Below are 20,229 nucleotides of genomic sequence, written 5' to 3'. Positions count from 1 at the left end.
AAATTTTATCTCAGATGAGTATTCCTTATATAACCTAGGACAAGTCACAACCTCCCTGGACCTGTTTTCTCACCTATAAAATTAGGGGATTGGATTAAATTTTGAGATTCCTTCCAATTTTAGAGCCATCATATTTTGATCTTCTCTACCCATTTTGGAGAGTTTAAATGGGAATTAACTGTGGAAAGGCCACTGAGCAAGAGCTAAGTACAGCAATCCATGAATATCTCTCTTTCTCTTGCAAATAGCTTCCAAGTTGAAAAAGAGCAGGCAAGATGTAGGGTGGGTTGTAAATGATCAAAAGCATGTGTGTCCAGAGATGCCCTAGTAGATGCAGCAGCTCCTCGGAAGCACTGATTCTCCTACTTAGGCAATGACTCCCTCTTCCTGGGTAATGGAAGAAATTCAGTCCCCTGAAATACTGGAGTGACCCAAGGGAACCAGACTGGTGTTTTTGGAAACAGAGAGGTGAAATCAAGGGCAAAATGGACACAGGTACTGAGGATTTAGAGTCAATGTAGCTTTACTTGGAATCATCAGGACCATTAGGAAGAGGACTGCAGGACCTACTGAACTCAGGGAGGTCATGCAAAGAATAGTATGACATGTAGAGAATGATGAATGTGAAGAAGAAAGAAAATGATTTCAGGGATGGGGCAAAAGGGAGAGGTGGGTCATGCAAATAGTTTCTTTTGAGCGGAGGGAAGAGCATTTTTATAGCACGTCATCTTTAGTATCTAAACTCATCAGGTATCAACAAGGAGAGTCAGTCAACTTTAATCATGTTTGTTGATGATAATAATGCTGACCTTGCTTCATTCTTGCACAATACATATGTCTTCTTTTTTGGAAAAGTCTGAGGTCATCTTTATCCATCACAGATAGATCACAGAATCTCAGAATTAGAAAGGGCCAAACCAAACAATAATTCTTTCTCCAATATCCCTAACAGATGGTTATTCATCCTCTACTTGAAGACCACCAACAAGAGGAAATTCATGACCTTTCCCCTACTCATGATATATATATGGGTTTTCTCCTAAATGAACTCTTATGAATCTCCAGGGCTGCTCTCTGAATGAAGCCTTGGCTATACTAATTACATTTATAAGGATTCTTCCCTATAGATCTTCTGATATCTTAAAAAAAAACACTTTGATTTATAATTTAATTCTCTTCCACACAGATCATATTTATAAGATTTATCACCTATGTGACCACCCATTCCACTTGTGGTGGATAGATACTGTGTTTTTCTTTATATTGAGTTAAAATTTGCCTCTGAGAAATAAACTCTCTTTAATGATCTTGATTCTGTCCTCTGGGGTCATGTAGAACCAGTCTAATCTCGCTTCAGAGTCATAACCCTTCAACTTCTTGAGAATGGCTATTATCTTCCAGGGCCTCTCTTCTCTGCACTTCAACCTCAGATAAAGCACCCTAAGAATGTCCTTGAAGTCCTACACTACAGGCACTTACTCTCTATTAGGTTGGGTGGAACTCCATACTCAAGAGAATCTTTAAGCCCTGTTTAACCTGTAAACAGAAGTAGCTTAGGCTAGCCACAGGTTCCAAAAGTGTCCTTGCCTCCTCATTAAAATTTGAGAGAAAGGGGATCATAAAGGGTAAAAACAACCAGGATGAAGTGGGTTTTGGATGGGGCCTCATGACTAGACTTTGCTTCTCATATGATTCCTCCCACACACACATATACACACTTCTTCCGTCTGAAAGTATGAAAACCTTTAAGTTTTCTTTCTAGATACTCAAATATATGAATGACCAAGGCTCTCAACCTTCTTTACGTCAATTAAAGATACCTTTTTCCTCCACTTATGAGGTTGATTTATTTCAGGGCTCCCATTAAGGGTGGTAGTGGTGGGATTAATTGGAGATTATGTCTTGTGCTGTACTGGGAGTGAATTTCTAAATGCTCTGGTACAAGCACAGGCCCCTTGTGCCCAAGTCCCCTCCCATTGACTCTGTAAATACCTAGTCTTGCTTGAATCTGACTTCCCGTCATTTTCAGTTGAGTCACCATTTTAATTGAGAATACTGGTAAAGACCCATGGGCAATTCAGGGTTTTCTTTATCTGACACCTTAAGGGAACTGCAGCCAGTTGAATGGCTTTCAAATATAGTTGGGATGCTTGCAAATTCTAGGATCTGATCCTTGAAAACTCTTGACCACATTGAGGTCCTCTGATAAAGATAAAATTAACTATTTAAAGATGTCCCTTGATAAAACAAAACCAAAAATCAAACACCCTGAATGGGACGCCTTTTATCAGGGGCTGTTAGAAGTCATCAAGAGGAAAATAGAATTTCAGCTTTCAATCTTCCAAAAATACATTTAAAAAAACCTCAAAGTTGAAAAGAAGGAGGTAGAATCTAAAATATTTCTCCTCCGGGAAGGATTAGGGCAATTGGAATCCAGAAGAAAGAAAATGAAATTAAAATAGAGTCTCTCAGAAATGGTGAAAAACCTGATGGAGGTACTCAAGAATTTCATATATATAAGATCCAATCAAACCTGTATTTACAAAGTGTTAGTTTTAAAGATCATTTTCCAATTAAAGTTTCAGCCTAATCTCTCTTCAAAGTCATAACCCTTCAACTACTTGAAGATGGTTATTATTTTCTAGGTCCTCTCTTCTCTGCATTCAAGCTACACAGTTCCTTCAACTGATGTTTAACGGTGGTATGGTTTCCATTCCTCACTCCATTGTGGTTGCCCTCCTTTCCACCTTCTCGATTGTAGTTGTTCAGTTGCTTCAGACTCTTGTGGCCACATTTAGGGTTTTCCTGGCAAAGATACTGAAGTGGTTTGCCATTTCCTTTTCCAGCTAATTTTACAGATGAGGAAACTGAGGTAAACAGGGTTAAGTGACCTGCCCAGGATTACACAGCTAGTAAGTATCTGAGGCCAGATTTGAACTCAGGAAGGTGTCTTCCTGACTTCAGGCCCAGCATTCTATCCACTGAGTCACCTAGCTTCTCAATGCTCTTCCTAAAATGTGTGTAGCAAGTGTTTCCACCACAGCATTTCTTCTCTGTCCAGAGTAGAAGGACACTCCTGAACTTTTCAATAGAAGGAAACAGGGTAGTGAGACATTGGAAGTCAAGGGGCCTGGTCTCAGGCAGCAGGTTCCTCACTTTCTCTTCCTTCAGCCTTGAGATTTACTTCCTCTTGACCATTTTTGTGGCTGCTGACAATCTGGGTTTTAGCACCCTGTGTTGCCAATGGCTGGAATTTATGACTTTTTCTGCTCAAAGACTCAGTGGGAAAGGATACATTGATAGGTAACCTTGCCAATCATAAACTATCAACATTCAGTTTAATGTATGTTCAGAGCATAGACCCATGGTATACAATCAATCAATCAATCAATCAACATTTATTAAGCACCTACAAAAGGTGGTAAAATGGATTTAGCAATGGAGTCAGGAAGACCTGAGTTGAAATCCAGCCTCAGACCCTTACTAGCTGTGTAACCCTGGGCAAGTCACTTTATCCTGTTATCCTCATTTTCCTCATCTATAAAATGAGCTGGAGAAGGAAATGGTATACCACTTTAGTATCTTTGCAGGAAAACCCCTAACAGGAAAATTAACTTTAATATTGTTAATATCAAATGTAATATTCCCTTCTCTATCAAAAGGTCATCCTGACAGTAAGAGAAAGCCCCTTTCCTCTAGAGCATCCTAAGAATGTCATTGCATTCCTGCTCCATAGGCCCTTACTCTCAGTTAGGTTGGGTGGGGCACCTGAGAATCTTTAAGCCCTGTTTATCCTGTAAACAGAACTAGTTTAGGCTAGCCTCAGCTACCAAAAGTGTTCTTACCTCCTCCTTAAGGTCTGGGGCAAAGGGGATCATGAAGGGTTAAAAAAAAATGAAGTGAGTTTTCTTGCTTGGATTGGGCGGCTGGGGCCTCATGACTAGGCCTCACTTCTCATATGACTACTCCCTTTTCCCCACTTTTTCCTCCTGAAAGCATTAAAATCTTTCTGTAAGTTTTCTTGGTGGACAGCCATGTACTCAGATATATGGGTGGCCCAGGCTCAAGACCCTCTTTATCTTTTTGTAGTAGGAAAAAAAAAACAAACCTGAAAACCAAGGGGATGCTCACCTATTGGCTAATGGCTAAACAATCAAATAATGTCTATGTTATGAAACTTTGTAACACCAATGTAGGTAGGAAAATTAATTCTCTTGTCATTTAGATATGTTAGGTTATAAATTCAGTTGTGAAAGAGTTGTCTAAAAGCTGCTATCTTTGTTAAGAGTGTTTTATTTCATTCAGATTGCATTAATGGGAAAAGAAAAAAAATTCTTCATTGTTTTATCTGATAAGATGTTTGACATGGTTATAAATTTGTTTCAACTCTGCTAGTGATGTGGTATAAATTCTATGATGTTTAAACCTAAGAGCTAGAGGTGAAAAGAGCTATAGGTATGATGAGGTCTAGAGGTTAGGGGTCCTGGAACCCCAAGATCATGACACGTGGGTCCTGCCCAAAAGAATTTGACCCAAGCCATCTTTCAGTCAAAAACAAGGTTTATTGAAGATTTGGCATATTAGCTAGACTCCTAAGGAATCTGAGCATCTGTGGGCTATTGGCTAGATTTTAGGAATCAGAGCAGTGGCTAGGTTATAAGAACCCCAGCAGTGGCTAGATTATAAGGAGGTTGGGGTGGGGGTAGGAACTCTTCACTGAATTTAAGAAAACATCAGAGGTTGTGTGTGGTACACTGAGCAAGCAGCAAAGGGGTGGGGGGGGGGGGGGTCCTTAGCACTTGGAGCAAAGCTGGGTAGGGCCTCAAACACTTTTTCATGAGAGGCAGGGGTGGTAATTAGGAATTTGTTTATAGTGTAAGACTATTTATTGTGAATTATGAAGTTATATCTGTAGTGATCTCTACATTTTAAGCAACTTAAAGTCTTAACAAACTCCAGTCTTAAAGATTTATTTTTGCTTTGAGGGTTGAATAAGAGATAGACATCTGCCAGTCTGGAGGTTTACAGCTATCACATATTACTTCATTAGATTCTAAGGACTGCTTTTTTACTTCAGGATGGTTTTTAAACTGTTTTTGAGAAGGAGAAATGCTAGTAGAAAGGAATGTTAAGTAAAAATCTTTCATGTGATTTTTTTTTGAAAGCCTGTTTATTTGCTAGCTAATTTATTGCAACAACATGAGAGTGTTGCTAACAATTGTGTCTAGATTAGTGAGACTCTGCTCACTTTTTGGGAAGTAAAACCTTTTAGGACCCTGAATATTCTTTTTGAACTTCATTCTTAGGGTTGTTGTGTCCTTGGGCCAATGTTTTGCCACTTCAAGAAAAAACGCCAGCAGCTCAATGGGAATGACATATGAGATCTAAGACCAGTGCATATCTGTCCCTGGGAATAAGGTTGGGAGGATGACCTTGGGAAGGCTAAGGTTGAACCCTCCTAATTCATCTTCCCATACAAGAAATCTTCCCATGGGTTAATTCTGAGCTTAGCTATGTATCCCACCCTATACTTGGTCATTTATGCTATTCTTATACATATGTTGAATCATTCTGAGCCCTTGGATTTAGGCCTGGAGGACCAGTATTGATACTGTTATATTCATGTCCCTGCTTCTTCTTCTCATAGCAAATCTCTCTAACCAGGGCAAGTTAAACTGTGATTTTTTTTTTTAAATAATGAATTGAAAGTATTATTTTCTATTATATTAATAACCCATTATTAATTAGGATCCTGGCTTTTTATTTCCTCATTCAGGGACCAGCCCTTGTAGGCCAGTTAGTCTTTGAATGACATTGCTGATAGATAAGACTGCCTAAAATTCTCCAGGAACATTCTCTGCATTAACTCTATGTCTTTGCACCCCCTTTATTAGAATTTAAAGTGACCCAACTCATAAAGGAGAAAACCAATCAAAGTGGTCTGGGTAGAGATTCCTTTGTCTAATTGCTGGAGTCAGCTGAGTCTCATGATCAAGCCACACTCTGAGCAGGAGGAGCTGAAGGCTTTCAGCTTACCTCCTCATTTAAAAGTCTACCCCCTCATTAATTGCTCACCAATCAGGGCTGATTTTCACCTGTCAAGGCACTCCCACTTCCAAAGGTATTTAAAAGTATTCAGTATCTCCAAGGTTTTGTCTTTGGTTACCCAGAGAAACCACTGACCACCAATTTATTGATTTTTGGTTAGCTTAATAAATAACTATTAATTAGCATATATTACTAATAAATTACTTAATAAACTATTATTAATAACCTAGAATAAATAAACAAGAAAGACTATTAAGTAAATTAAATTTCATTTTAAAATTAAATTAAGAATGGATAAACTAGTTAGTTACCCAGAATAAATGATTATTAATTACCCAGAAACTCTGTCTCTCAGGTTTTTTATTCATCTCAGATTCCTGTTGCTGCAATATCTTAGCACCTCTTACTGTTTTCAATCTGAGACTATAGTCAATACTATATCCTAAACAACTAAGCAAAAGAGTATTTGGTTTTGTCATCTGCCTGTTTATAAATACAGAGATGCACACACACACACACACACACACACACACATATATAGTGAGTGTGTGTGTGTGTGTGTGTGAGAGAGAGAGAGAGAGAGAGAGAGAAATAAGGTCCTTAAATATTTTTAAATGATATTAGAACAATTGGGTATTGATGCAACAGTTTATGGGATCAAGTTGTTATTAAGACTAAATCAAAAACATCTTCAGTTTTGTTTTGAAGGAAAGAAAAGAAAAGAAAAGAATTTTAGGGCCATCAATTTCCTTAGAGTAATGAATACGAATATCTTGTGTGACCTCAACGGAAAAGTCAATTTTATTTGGGTTTATTATTTACTTTGGAATTACCACCTGAGTATGGAGCATGTCTTGAAGTGCAAGGACATTTTATTATAAACAACTTACTTGATATTCACTGTTTTGAAATTAATTACTTGTTGAAAGGAAAATTCTTCATTTGGGCTTTCACCCTAATTAACAAGACAAAACTCAGGGCAAAGAGAAATTAAAGGAGTTTATTATAAGTACATCAAGATAGCAACACAATGGCAGGCTGATTATTGAAGATCAGCCATGGCTTCAGGTGGAGACTTCTTTCATAGTTAACTTTAAGACAATTCAGACGCACCCCAGCAAAAGAGGTTGAGCCCTTGCACCTCAGTTCCTCCCCAAGGTAGCAAGAACAGGACAATTTGCAGGTAAGGATACATAAGTCACAGATAAGGGGTACATGACAAAGAGCAGGTAATGCAAAAATCTTCAGACTTAGTGTCACCTTCCCCAACACTGATTGACAAGTGGGGCTAGGAACAACAAGTCACTGAGCCAACATAACTTTCAATATACTCAATATATACATACCATCCCAGGACCTTTTGCTACAATTGAAGTTAACCTGGCAACTTTTAAGTGAAGTCATTCGTGTATTAGAGATCATCTTCTTATAAAAAGTGTTCTGTTACCTATGTTTTATAGGAGGGATACATCCTTATCAGTCTCTACTCATTCTGGGGCGGGGGGGATATGAATTAATTAGAATTAATTAATTGAAGTTAATCGATTTAATGTAATTGCAATTGGTATTAACTGAAGTTCTAAAAAACTGAGTTAAAAACTGAGAAAACAACAAGGTCAAATGAATATTTGTCATTTAAAAGGTTTTAAGAATTCTACCTTCTGTGGTTTTTAAAAATTGTTTGGCTTCTGATTTTTCAGTTTACATCTGAATTTCCTAAATATATCAACTTGACAATTTGCTAACTTACAGCACAAGGCAATTACACGTAATAAATTGAAGTTCCTTTCCTTTCTGGAACTTGAATCTGGGTGAGGAACGAAATAGAGGAACACCAGAAGTTAAATGATGATGGAGTCAATGCCAATTTAAAGCGTACTGTTTTTAGTCTTAGCCTACATAACTATATTGGCAAATATCAAATTCATAACTCATTACACAAGTCATATCCTCAGAGATTCTTTTAGATTCTCCCTTCAGCCTGTTGCTGGCAGTATCCAGGTATCTGGTTTAGATATGGATAGGAGCAGCAAAGAGTATGTAAATTCTCTGGTTGAGAGGTTCCTAATTTGATGTTCTTATTAGAGCCATAAAGTGAGAGCTAGCTTTCACCACGTGGCCTTGTTTTTGGCAAAGCAATTTTAAAATGGAAGAACTAGAATTAAGAAGGATTAGAGAAAACATCCTATAGAAGGTGGCATTTTAGTTAGGACTTAAAGGAAGCCAGAGTACAAAAACAAGTAGGCCCTGAGTGGCAGTTTCAGCAACCTTACATAGGTTTTAGTTACATAGGCAGGATAAGTACAATGGAATTTTACAGAAGGCAGGAGGTAATGATTTATATATCCAAGAAGAAATAGCTAAAGGTGGGGCAGCTAGGTGGCACAGTGGATAGAGCACTGGTCCTGGAGGCAAGAGGACCTGAATTCAAACGCGGCCTCAGACCAAACACTTGACACTTACTAGCTGTGTGACCCTGGGCAAGTCACTTAACCCCAAATGCCTAAAAAAGAAGAAGAAGAAGAAAAGAAATAGCTAAAGGGGAAGATCTATATAAGTTTAAATAATAAACTAGCTAGCAAACACCAAGGTTAAAACTGGAGTTTGAAAACTAACCAATTAGCCACCTAGCTAAAGTCTGATATCTCAGCTTCATTCTTCAGGCTCTAGCTAGCTATGTAACCTGCTCATCTTAAGTAAATGGTGGGAAGAAAGTTAAGCTGAAAATTCTCCTCTCATAGCAATGATTACAATTACTTCTGGGGCTTTATGCAAGAGGGACATGACTGTTGAGAGACACTTCCTGGTGGCTGTGCAAGAAGCCAGGAGCCACTTCAAAAAAAAAAAAAAAATACGTGGAAACAAGTCAGACTTTGGAGGAAAAGATGGAGACCTGCACACAAGCGAGACAAGCCCAGGCAGCAGAGGTCAATGGGAAATGTTTCTCACGATAAAAGAAGAGTAAATAGGGAACTCTAGGAATCTGCTATTTGTACCCAGGCCTCTTTACTTCAGAGGTGTGGAAAATAGCCAAGGGCCACCTGCTACCCCCAACATTCCAGTGTACTGCTAGAACCAGATGAAAATGTAATCAGTAAATATTTAACAAAATAAATCAAAAAATAATAAAACATAGATAATATCACATTTTAAAACTAAGTCAATATACAGGCCTACAGAGACCCTTCTTGTACAGATTAGTGGTCCCCTTTCCAATTTGAGTTTGACACCTCTGCTCCATTTCCAGTATCTTATTACTTTGTTTTTCTCATTCCAAGAAGTTGAGGGGCCTCTTCTGCTTCTAATAGGAATGAAATGCTACTGTGGAAATACTTCTACACAAATTTTAGGAAAAGCCTTGAGAAACTGGAGAGGAAGGTAACCAAGATGGAGTGGGGAATATATACCTTGGCATTTGAAGATAGGTGGGCAGAACTGTGTGGCTTGAATGCAGGGAAGAGAAGCCTTAGAGAAAAAGAGCCATCTTCAAGCAATTGAAGGATTTTGATATGGAAGAATGATTACATTTATACTGCATGATCCCAGAGGACAGAACCAAGAGCATTAAACAGAGTTTATTTTCCAGAGGCAAATTTTAGCTCAATATAAAGAAAAACTTAGCGTCTATTAGAGTTGTCCAAAAGTGGAATAGGTGGACACACAGGTGGAAAACTTGATAAATATGGTCTGTGTGGAAGAGTATTAAATTGTAAATTAAGTTGTTTTTTTTTAAGCATCAGAAAATCTATAGGAAAGAACTCATATAAATGTAATTAGTAAAGCAAAGACTTCATTCAGAAAACAGAGAAGGGGGCATCTAGGTGGTGCAGTGGATAGAACTCTGGCCTTGGAGTCAGGAGGACCTGAGTTCAGATCCAGACACTTGACACTTACTAGCTGTGTGACCCTGGGAAAGTCACTTAACCTCAATTGCCTCACCAAAAAGAAAAAAAAAAAACAGAAGAAGGGAATAAGCACATATATAGTACCTAGTATACACAAGGAACTTTTAAAATATTATCTCATTTGATTCTCATAAACAACCTTGCAAGGTAGACTCTTATCATCCCCATTTAACAGTTAAGGAAATTGAGGCAAATAGAGGTTAAGTTATTTGCCCAGGGTCATGTAGCTAGGAATTATGATGAATAAAACGGTTTGAGAGACATAGTTTCTGGGTAATTTAATCATTTTATTAATAAGGCCAACATGTTACTAATAAAAGGATGGTCATTTGGTGGTCTCTCTTAGAACAAAAACAATCATGGCAGGCTGGGCTCAGAGCTTATACGTTCTTTTGAAAGAGGAGTGACAATCAACTCTGGTTGGTTAACATAATAGGAGGTGAGCTATATAAAAATGAGGGACTGAGAATGACATCATGTCACCCTTGGATGGAGAAACTATCTCCACACTCAGATCACCTCCAGCTTTGGGCTATCTATTCAAAGAATGCATGTCCCACCCAAGTCTGAGCTGGAGACCTTAGTGCCCAGGGTGAGTCTAATCTCATTATCAGCAATATCCTTCCAGAGGTTGAATTTTAAAATCAGGACTTTCAAGAAGGGAGGAACTCTGGATCTCCCCAATCATTGGTTATTAATAATCATTTCACTCAAAAGTGTATGAGGATAGATTTGAACTCAGGTCTTCTTAACTCTAGGTCCAAGAGTCTATCCACTGCGCAAACAGCTGCCTCTATTGAACCCTAAACATTCATAAGAGAGTTCATTCAGGAGAAAACTCCTATATATGCGGTATGAGAGAGGTAGTGAATTTTTTGTTACTCAGCCTTCAAGGAGAAGCTGGATGACTGCTTTTTAAGAATATTATCCAGAATCATAGATGTCTAGAGTAAGAAATGGGTTGATTGTGAGTCTTCAGGTTCCATTCATAGGGAGTTTCTGCCCCTTTTCCTTGCTATTCATACACCCCACCACCACCACTCCCCAACCACGTTTAGTTCACTCTCCATTAAATACCTTTAACTTTTAACTGCATCTAGGGCCATCTCCAGTCATCCTGATCTCTATCTCCCCCAGATGACTCCAGAGGAGAAAGTGACCCTGGTGACTTTGCATAGCCCTCCCCCCCACCCCCGCCCCCATTTAAATCCAATTCACTTGCATGTCATGGCATCTCCTCCCTGATGTCATGTTCCTCTTCGAGAATGAAGGACAAACAGTAACAACTTTCTCAACTTTACCTCAAATTAGGTTGTCATAAATCCAATATTTATGTAAGATCTCTAGAAAGCAATTACTCAAGTCCAAACATAATTTATTTCTGAATACTCACAATGAACCCTATTCTTAATTATAGCTCAGAGCCAAAGATGTGGTTAATATTGGCATATCTCCACCTAATTTCCATTTACAACCCCCACACCCTATTCCCCACCTCTCTTTGGCACACATGAAAAGTATGTCAGACTAGTTTCACACATTTGTCAGCATACAGAGAGTATATTGGCTTCATCCCCTTCTCTCTGAGCCCTAGGAAATACCGCCACCCTGGACAAATCACTGGATCCAATTTACACTTCTAGATAGGATGAAAGGGAATGGGGAGACTGTCTATGCCAGGCATGGAGCTCAGGCATGGACAATTAATACTTCAGAGAGAAATGTGGACTTGGGGAACAAGGAGATTGAGGACCCTGGATGGTCCCAAAAGCAGCACATTAGTGAGCAGATTTCAGTCCTTTTTCTGAAAGAGTGAGATAAGTGGGACATAAGTGATAACTTGCATAAGCAAATTAACCAGAGCACACATTTAACAAGGATTCAATAAGGAGCAAAATGGTCTCGTTCCCAACATATTTGCCTGCTGTTCAGGACTTGAAAACCCTTAAGAAGCTGCCTTTTCTCACCTACCTTCAATAATATCCAATTTTGAGTAACAACTCTATTTTCCTCAGCTGACTAACATAGACTTGTGAAGGCTTGGGGGAAAACAATGTAAGAGGGCTTGATCACAGGCACAGACCCTGTGATCTCTCTGACCTGCATCCCCCAGAAGGCTGTACATTTTGAATGGCACTGGGGTAAATCTTGCAAAAGACAAGACATAGCATTGGAGAAGGTGAAAGATTATCCAGGGAGAAATGCAAAGAAAAAAATTTCTGAGCTCTGATGACCATCTGATTTCCTCCCCAAGAAGAAACAACAACACTCTTCACAATGCTCCCAGGTTTCTAGGCCCAGCAAAAGCCGAGACATTCTCTTTAACACTCTATAGCACTCCAAATTCCCCCACTAACACTGCCATAAGCATCTTGATGTCTCACTTCAGCTATGTCATGGAGACAGAGTGGCTAATAGGAAGCTGAGACCAGATTTCTCCAAAACAGACATGGTTAGGAAGAGTATGTCTATTTAATTTAATGTTTTTGTTTTTGTTTTTTTACCTTACTACCGTATTTTCATTAAATGCCTTTCACTGATTACTTCATGATGATTTCCCTCACTCAATAACCTCTCTTCCTTTGAGATTCATGCTATTAATATCTACTACCTAATCATCATCACCATAAATAACATTTTGTAGTGCTATCCATGTACTAAGAACTGTGCCATCCAGTCTTGGTAGCTATTGTCTACAGAACTCTAGGCCACTCCTCTTCCTTCTTCCATAAGGTCAGCACATGTCTCGCTATTTTTCTCTTCTCCATATTTAGAGACTTCAACATATACATTGAATCTCCCTCAAACACTCTAATCTCTTGTTTCTCAACCTATTCACTTCCCATGAGTTGCTCCTCTACCCTACTTCACCCACATGGAAAAATAGTTACACCCTTGATCTCATCATCACTCACAAATGTACCACTTCCGCATTCAAGAATTTCAAAATCCCCTTATCCCACAAAAATCTATTGGCTTTTCACATCTCCCTCTGCCTTCCTTACCAAATCCTACTATTTATTTGCACCATGACCTCCAATCCCTCTACCACTCCATTCTCTTCCAGGCCATCTTCCTTGAACTAGGCATTCTCTCCTCTTTTCTCCATCTTCACCCCGTGGTAAACCAATTCAACTATGCACTGTCCTTCTCTCTTGAATCACTAGCCCCCTTATCATATTGCCAATTGTGCCCTGCCAAGCCCCAGCCTTGGATCATTCCTACCATTTTGTGCCTTCACTTCTATACACATACTGCTAAACAAAGGAAGAGAAAATTACATGACCATTCTGACTGGGTCCACTACAATTTTATGTTGTAGAACCTCAACTGGGCCCTTACTGCTGCTAGGCAATCCTACTATACCCTCCCTATCAACCCACTATCCCACTCTCCACAGCAGTTCTTCCAAACTTTTTCATCCTTCCTCAAACCTCCCATGGCACGCCCATCCTCCCTTTGCCCTCCCAGCTGAGAATCTTGCCTCATATTTTGTGGTAAAAATTGAGGCCATTCTCCATGAGCTCCCTCTTCTCCCCTCTTCCTCATCTCACATCACTCATATACCTTCTTGTCATTATCTTCTCCTTCAACCCTGTCTCACATAATGAGGTGGTCTTACTCTTTACCAAGGCTAAGCCCATTGCCTGCTCATGATCCCATTCCATCTCATCTGCTGCAACAGATTGCCCCCTCTGTCACCCCTATCCTATCACTTATTTTCAATCTCTCGCTGTCTACTGGCTCATTTTCTACTGCCAACAAATATGCCCATGTCTCCTCCACCCTCATAAAACCCTCACTTGATCCTTCTGTCCCTGATAACCATCATCCTATTTCTCTTCTGCCCTTTGTAGTTAACTAAGTTCCTCAAAAAGGCCATCTACATACAGCAGAGGCCTCTACTTTCTCTCCTCTCACTTTCTTCTTTACCTCTTACAATCTGGCTTCTGACTTATCGTTTCGCTGCAATTGCTCTCTCCAAAGTCATCAACGATCTCTTAGTTGCCAAATCCAATAGCCGTTTTTCAACCTCATACTCCTCAACCTCTCTGCAGCCTTTGACAGTGTTGATCCCCCTCTCCTCCTTGAAAACTCTCTTCTCTCTAAGTTTTCAGGACACCACTCCCTCTGGGTTCTCCTCCTACTTATCTATACTACCTCATTTGGTGATCTCATCAGCTCCCATGACTTTAATTACCATCTTGATACTGATGATTCTCAAACGTACTTATCCTGTCCCAATCTTGCTGCTGACCTCCAACCTTGCATCTCCAGCTCCCTTTCAGAAATCTCCAACTATGTCCTGCAGACATCTTAAACTCAGTATGTCCAAAACAGAACCTCTTTCCCCTAAATACTCTGCTCCTCTACTGTTCTCACTATTACTGTAGAGGGCAACACCATCCCTGACCTTCTCCCCCCACCCCAGTCCCTCAGACTTGCATCATAGGAGTCATCCTAGACCTAGACTCTTACTATCTCTCACCTCCCATATCCAAATTGTTGCCAATGTCTATTGATTTCACCTTTGCAACATCTCTTGAATACTCCCCCTTCTCTCCTCTAACACTGCTACTTCTCTGATGCAGGTCCTCATCACCTTATGCCTAGACTATTGCAATAGCCTGTTGGTGGGTCTGCCTGCCTCAAGTCTCTCCCCACTCCAATCCATCCTCCATTCAGCCACTAAAATGATTTTCCTAAAGCTCAGGTCTGACCATGTCACCCCCCTACTCAATAAACTCCAGTGGCTCCCTATTGCCTCCAAGATCAAATATAAAATTCTCTTTTTGGTATTTAAATCCCTTCATAATTTATCTTCCCTCCTACATTTCCAGTCTCCTAGACACTTTACTCCCCTTTGTATCTGTCTGCACCCTGAATCCATCTCATTGTGTTCATTTCACTCTGCATCATTTCATATATATTTTGCCAGGTTCCTTTGAAGCCATCTCCTTCATCATTCCCTGTAGCCAATAATAATCCGTTATATTCATGTACCATACTTCTATAAGTCAATAATACCATTTATCTCAAAGGGCCTAGTGAAATTCTCAGGCTTGCAAAACAAAATTCATTTTTATTCACTTCAGTTAAAATGTATGTATATTTGTACACATATGTATAGAGCAGCTAGGTGGTACAGAGGATAGAGCACGCCAGGCCTGGAGTCAGGAGGACTCATCTTGAGTTCAAATCTGGCTTCAGATACTTACTAGCTGTGTGACCCTGGGCAATTCACTTCACCCTGTTTGCCTCAGTTTCCTCATTTGTAAGATGAGCTGGAGAAGGAAATGGCAAACCACTCCAGGATCTTTGCCAAGAAAACCCCAAGTGGGGTCATGGGGTCATGAAAAGTTGGACACAACTGAACAACAACAAAGAAAGTAAAAAGACATATGTACATAAATACGCTGAGTGGAGTAAGTGGTGTAGTGTGAAATGAAATAATGTACTCTTCTTTCTAGTGACACTGGCCTTTTCACTGTTCCATGAACAAGACACTCCATCTCTTGACTCCAGGCATTTTTTTCTGACTCTCTCCTATGCCTAGAATGCTTTCGCTCCTCAACTCTACTGGCTTGCCTGGTTTCCTCTAAGTCCTAACTAAAATCCCATTTCCTACAGAAAGCCTTTCCCTCTTAATTCTAGTGCTTTCCCTCTCATTTCCTAATTATCCTGTATATAACTTGTTTGTACATATTTGTTTGCTTGTCTCCCCCATCATATGAGCTTCATGAGGGTAGGGATTGTCTTTTGCTTCTTTTTGTATCTTCACTGCTTAGCACAGTTCCTGGCACATAATAGGTACTTAATACATGTTTACTGACTGACTGTCAAACTCATTTGGTCAGCCAAAGAAAACTTTGTTGCCATATACAGCATTTTAAAAGAAAAGATCAAAAATCCTTAAACACATTTCTTGCAGTACTAACAGTTAGCCTTAGCTTGACCTAATTAATAACAGAAATTCTAGATGGGCCCTTCAAAAATATAGCATAGACTCCCTTCAGTCCCTTACATAACTCTAGCACTCCCTAACTATTTTTGGGTTCAGGATGTTATTTTGGGTAATCAAGTATTCAATCCTCTAACTCAAGCCTCCATTCAGTGAAGCTACATAGTCACCAGAATATAGCATAGACTGTCTGGACAGAAAGAGGAAATAAACAAAGAAAACAAGAAATAGACTATTAGCTTGATACTTTTATAGCAGTGGAATGATATAGTAGTGTTGGAGGGTTTCAATTACCTAGACATATATTGAAGTTTTCTCTGCCCAAAGAACAGTAGAAATTAATTTCTTAACTTGTTTTAATGAGTTTCATCCTTCAAAAAGTAGAGGAGCCAACCTGGGCAAATTCTCTTCTATGTTGTTGCTGATGTTTGCCCTTCATTCTCGAAGAGGACCAGGATATCAGAGAGGTAATGCCATGACACGCAAGTAAGGGAGGGTTGTGCAAAGTCACTAGTCTCACTTTCTCCTAAGGAGTCATCTGGCTGCAGTGGTGAAATATAGATCAGGACAACCGGAGATGGACCCTCTCTCTTCCATGTATGACCCTTTCCAAGGAGGAACTGGCTGCGGGGGTGGAAATGAGGAGACCCTTTCAAGAGAGTGGTCAGTTTATCTTACAATCTGTCATACAGAAGAAAAGGAAAGATAGGCATAGTCTGATATATACCCAAGATATGGAGAAATCATATTTCAAAGAGCATAGAGAAAGTATAGATGATAATCTCTTGGCCAAAATTCCAATGGACTCTAAGTTCTTGAAGGAAAGGACTGTTGTTATTATTATCTTTGATTCCTCAATGCCCTGAACATAGTAGGTGCTTAATAAAAACTGCTTGAATCAAATTGAATTCTAAAAGGAAAGTGAGCCTAGAATGGATGGGAAAATGTCAATAATGAAAGTTTGGAAACAAAAAGAGGAATAATTCTGATGAGGAACAAAAAAGGAAACTATCTAAAAAGACAGATATGAGGCTCTGATTCTTAGAATCTAGCCAATAGCCCATAGATGCTCAGATTCCCTAAGAGTCTAACTAATATGGCAAATCTTCAATGAACCTTGTTTTTGGCTGCAAGAAGGCTTGGGTCGAATTCTTTTGGGCAGGACCGGGGTGTCGTGATTTTGAGATTCCAGGACCCCTAACCTCTAGATCACATCATATGGTTCCCTGCACCAGGAAAAACTGCCTATACCAAGCTCTTCACCAGCTGGGACTGGAAGCTGATTTTTCCCCTTGCCAGCTGGATCCCCTGGCTTTGCAGTCCAGTCCAGTTCAGCGAGCATTCCCCAGTGTCTCACTCACAAGAAGTGGGACTTCTTATCTCCCTACCTCCCTAGCCCCAGTTCCCACAGTGCCTTCAGGGTTTTTCCCCCTAAGGGAAGTTCCTGTCTCCCCTAATGGGACAATTAGGGTCCATGTTCCATTCTCCATTTCAGACCTCATTCAGGTCAAAGAGAAACTGGGTCGATACTCAGAAGATCCCACTAAGTTTACTGAGGGCTTTAGGGATGCATCCCTACAATTTGAGCTTTCTTGGGGTGATTTGCCTATCCTCTTCTCCACCTGTTGTACCACTGAAGAGAAGAGGAGAATCTGGGAACAAGCCCAAAAATTTGGGGATCATTTTGCTACCTATGACCCCACAAAATACACCCCAGGAACAGCTGCTGTTCCCACTACTGACCCAGGATGGGATTATCAGAAGAGTGAGGATAGGGCAAGGAGAGATAACATGGTAATTGGCCTGTTAGAAGGACTAAGAACTGCATTCCAAAAGCAAGTACATTTTCAAAAAATTAAGGAAATTACTCAGGGAGAAAAGGAAAACCCTGCCCTTTTCCAAGACAGGCTAGTAGAAGCTATTAAAAAGTATACAAATTTAGATCTCAACTCTATAGAAGGGGCAACAATCGTTAGCGTGTATTTCATTAATCAGTCTGCCCCAGATATTAGAAGGAAATTGCAGAAATTGGCAATGGGACCCCAAACACCTCAGGGCCAATTACTGGAGACAGCCTTTGGTGTTTTTAACAACAGAGACTTAGTAGCAATGGAGGAAAGAGAAAGAAGGGAAAGGGCTAGAGACAGAGAACATGCTCAATTCTTGGCTGCTGCCATAGCCAGGAAAAGACCCAAGGGTGCTCCTGGCAACTCTGGCAGTGGGAAAACCTGCTTTCAATGCCACCAGGAGGGTCACTGGTCCAAGAAGTGCCCCACCAGGGCCTCTCCTCAAAGGAAGCCCATCAACTCGGGCAGTGAGGGTCACAAGGAGGCCCCCTGGTCCAAGGAATGCCCCTCCAGGGTACCCCCCAGTACCAATGCCTCTGGGACTGTGCCCAAGATGTGACCAGGAGGGACATTGGAGGAAGGATTGTCCTCAAGGTTGGAAAAGTGGTGGAGTCACCCCTCAGTACCCCACCCTCCAGTCTTCTCAAGACTGGGAATGACAAGGGAGCCTGGGGTTTGGTAGCACTCCCACTTTCTCCATCTCTCTCACCGAGCCCTGGGCAAAATTGAAGGTAAGGTTACCCACTTTATCTTGGCTATGTTCTCTGTTCTACCCTGGTCCTACTTGCCCCTCTACCTGTCAGTCATGGGCATTGAAGGGACATACCCTCTCCCTTGCCTACTTGAGGATCTGTTGTTTGAACATTCCCTTTTTATGCTGTCTTCTTGCCCTGCCCCTTTGTTGGGAAGGAACCTGATGGTGAATTTGGGGAGCCAATCTTCTCTAGTTAAGCCTCCTATCTCTCTTTTCCCTCTGTGCACCAGACCTCCCCATGTTCCCCAAAAGTGTGAGAGATAGTGGAGCTAAATTTTTTTTGACATCAGGGAATTATGTCAAGCAACTTGTCATAATTTAGTTACCACTAAAATTGACTATTGTAGGTTATTGTTTTAATGTTTAAACTTGCAAAAAAACTTGTTTGGGTTTTATATAAAAATCTCTAATGATTGGCTTTTTACACCAGGACAAATTTAAGTTTGAGCTGTAAATCTTGGAAAAGTTTTTCCTAAACTGTGATTAGTAACAATTGCTCTTTGAGGTAAAAGCAATTGTATTCTGAGTTGTCTGATGGGTCATAATCCATCCATAATCAATAATCCACCATCTTGACAGAAATGCCACAAGCTACTCAGAGAATGTGATACTGGTGGGAAGTCAGCATTGGGAAAAGCTGAGAGGACAATTTTAGCCTCAGTCTAAGATGGGATCCTCCTGGCTCAGTTTCCCCATCATGTTCCTTTGAAAGGGAATGTTACCCATCTGGCAATTCCTGAGTCTGGCTATGAAGTAGATTTGATACTGTATGATTGGAAAACTGAATTATCTGAATCTAAGCAGAGCTAAGGATGTTTTATCCTCTCAAAGTTGGGCCCTAAATCTGGGCCCTGCAGTTTTTTCTGTCAGATTTGTGTCTTTCAGACTACAGGTCATTCACCTACAGTTGGTAGCAAACAGCAAGTACCAGCCAATGTCCCCACATCGTTCCCTGGATGCAGCCTGTGCTCAATCCAGTCAACCTCCTCTTTGGGATCCCCTTGAGGCAGGGGCAGCTCTACACCCTTTGCCAGCAGGAAGCAGTTTCAGAAGCTGAGACTTTCGCCCCTTACCCCAAAAGAATTTGGGTTCCTATTTGTTTGAGGGAGGAATGATGGGGTCGGAATCTGGGCCCCAGAAAGGAAAAACCCTGGACTTTCCCACATGGCCAAATCTCTGGTTCCCCTGAGGCTATAATCCCACCAACTGGCTTTTCATTGTGGCTGCACCCAATCTCCCCTCCATTGTCTTACCTCCCTATGGCCCCCGGCCATTTCCCACCCTTAATCCTAGCTAGGCTCCATTCTCCCTTGACCACTCCAGGTCCCAGGGGTTCTGTTCACCCCAGCTTACTAGCCACTCCCATCCAGATCTCCTCAGGCCCTTCCTCCCATCACCCCAAACTACTTGGCCACTCCTAGATCCCTCCCACAGTCTTTCTGTATATAAGGTCCATCTTGTCTCCATTAAGATGCTCTGATTCTTAGAATCTAGCCAATAGCCCATAGATGCTCAGATTCCTTAAGAGTCTAGCTAATATGGCAAATCTTCAATAAACCTTGTTTTTGGCTGCAAAAAAAAAAAAGACAGATATGAGCACAAAGGGAATTCATCAATCAGCTACCTCTGAGGGCAGGTATTGAGCAAGAATCCAAAAGTGTGATGGTCTTGTTAAGAAGAAGGTTAGGAGCACTAAAGCTTGGAACGACCCAA

The 20,229-nt window shown here is 40.6% G+C and overlaps 1 pseudogene; it reads left to right on the top strand.

The window, feature by feature from the left end:
• Positions 1-16,492: 16,492 nt before the first annotated feature.
• Positions 16,493-20,229, top strand: part of LOC114028760 — a 64,668-nt pseudogene continuing 60,931 nt past the window's right edge.

Source organism: Vombatus ursinus, unplaced genomic scaffold, assembly GCF_900497805.2.
Source record: "Vombatus ursinus unplaced genomic scaffold, bare-nosed wombat genome assembly UNPS02014894.1, whole genome shotgun sequence".
In the NCBI taxonomy this organism is placed as follows: domain Eukaryota; kingdom Metazoa; phylum Chordata; class Mammalia; order Diprotodontia; family Vombatidae; genus Vombatus; species Vombatus ursinus.
This window is presented reverse-complemented; position numbering and strand designations above follow the sequence as displayed.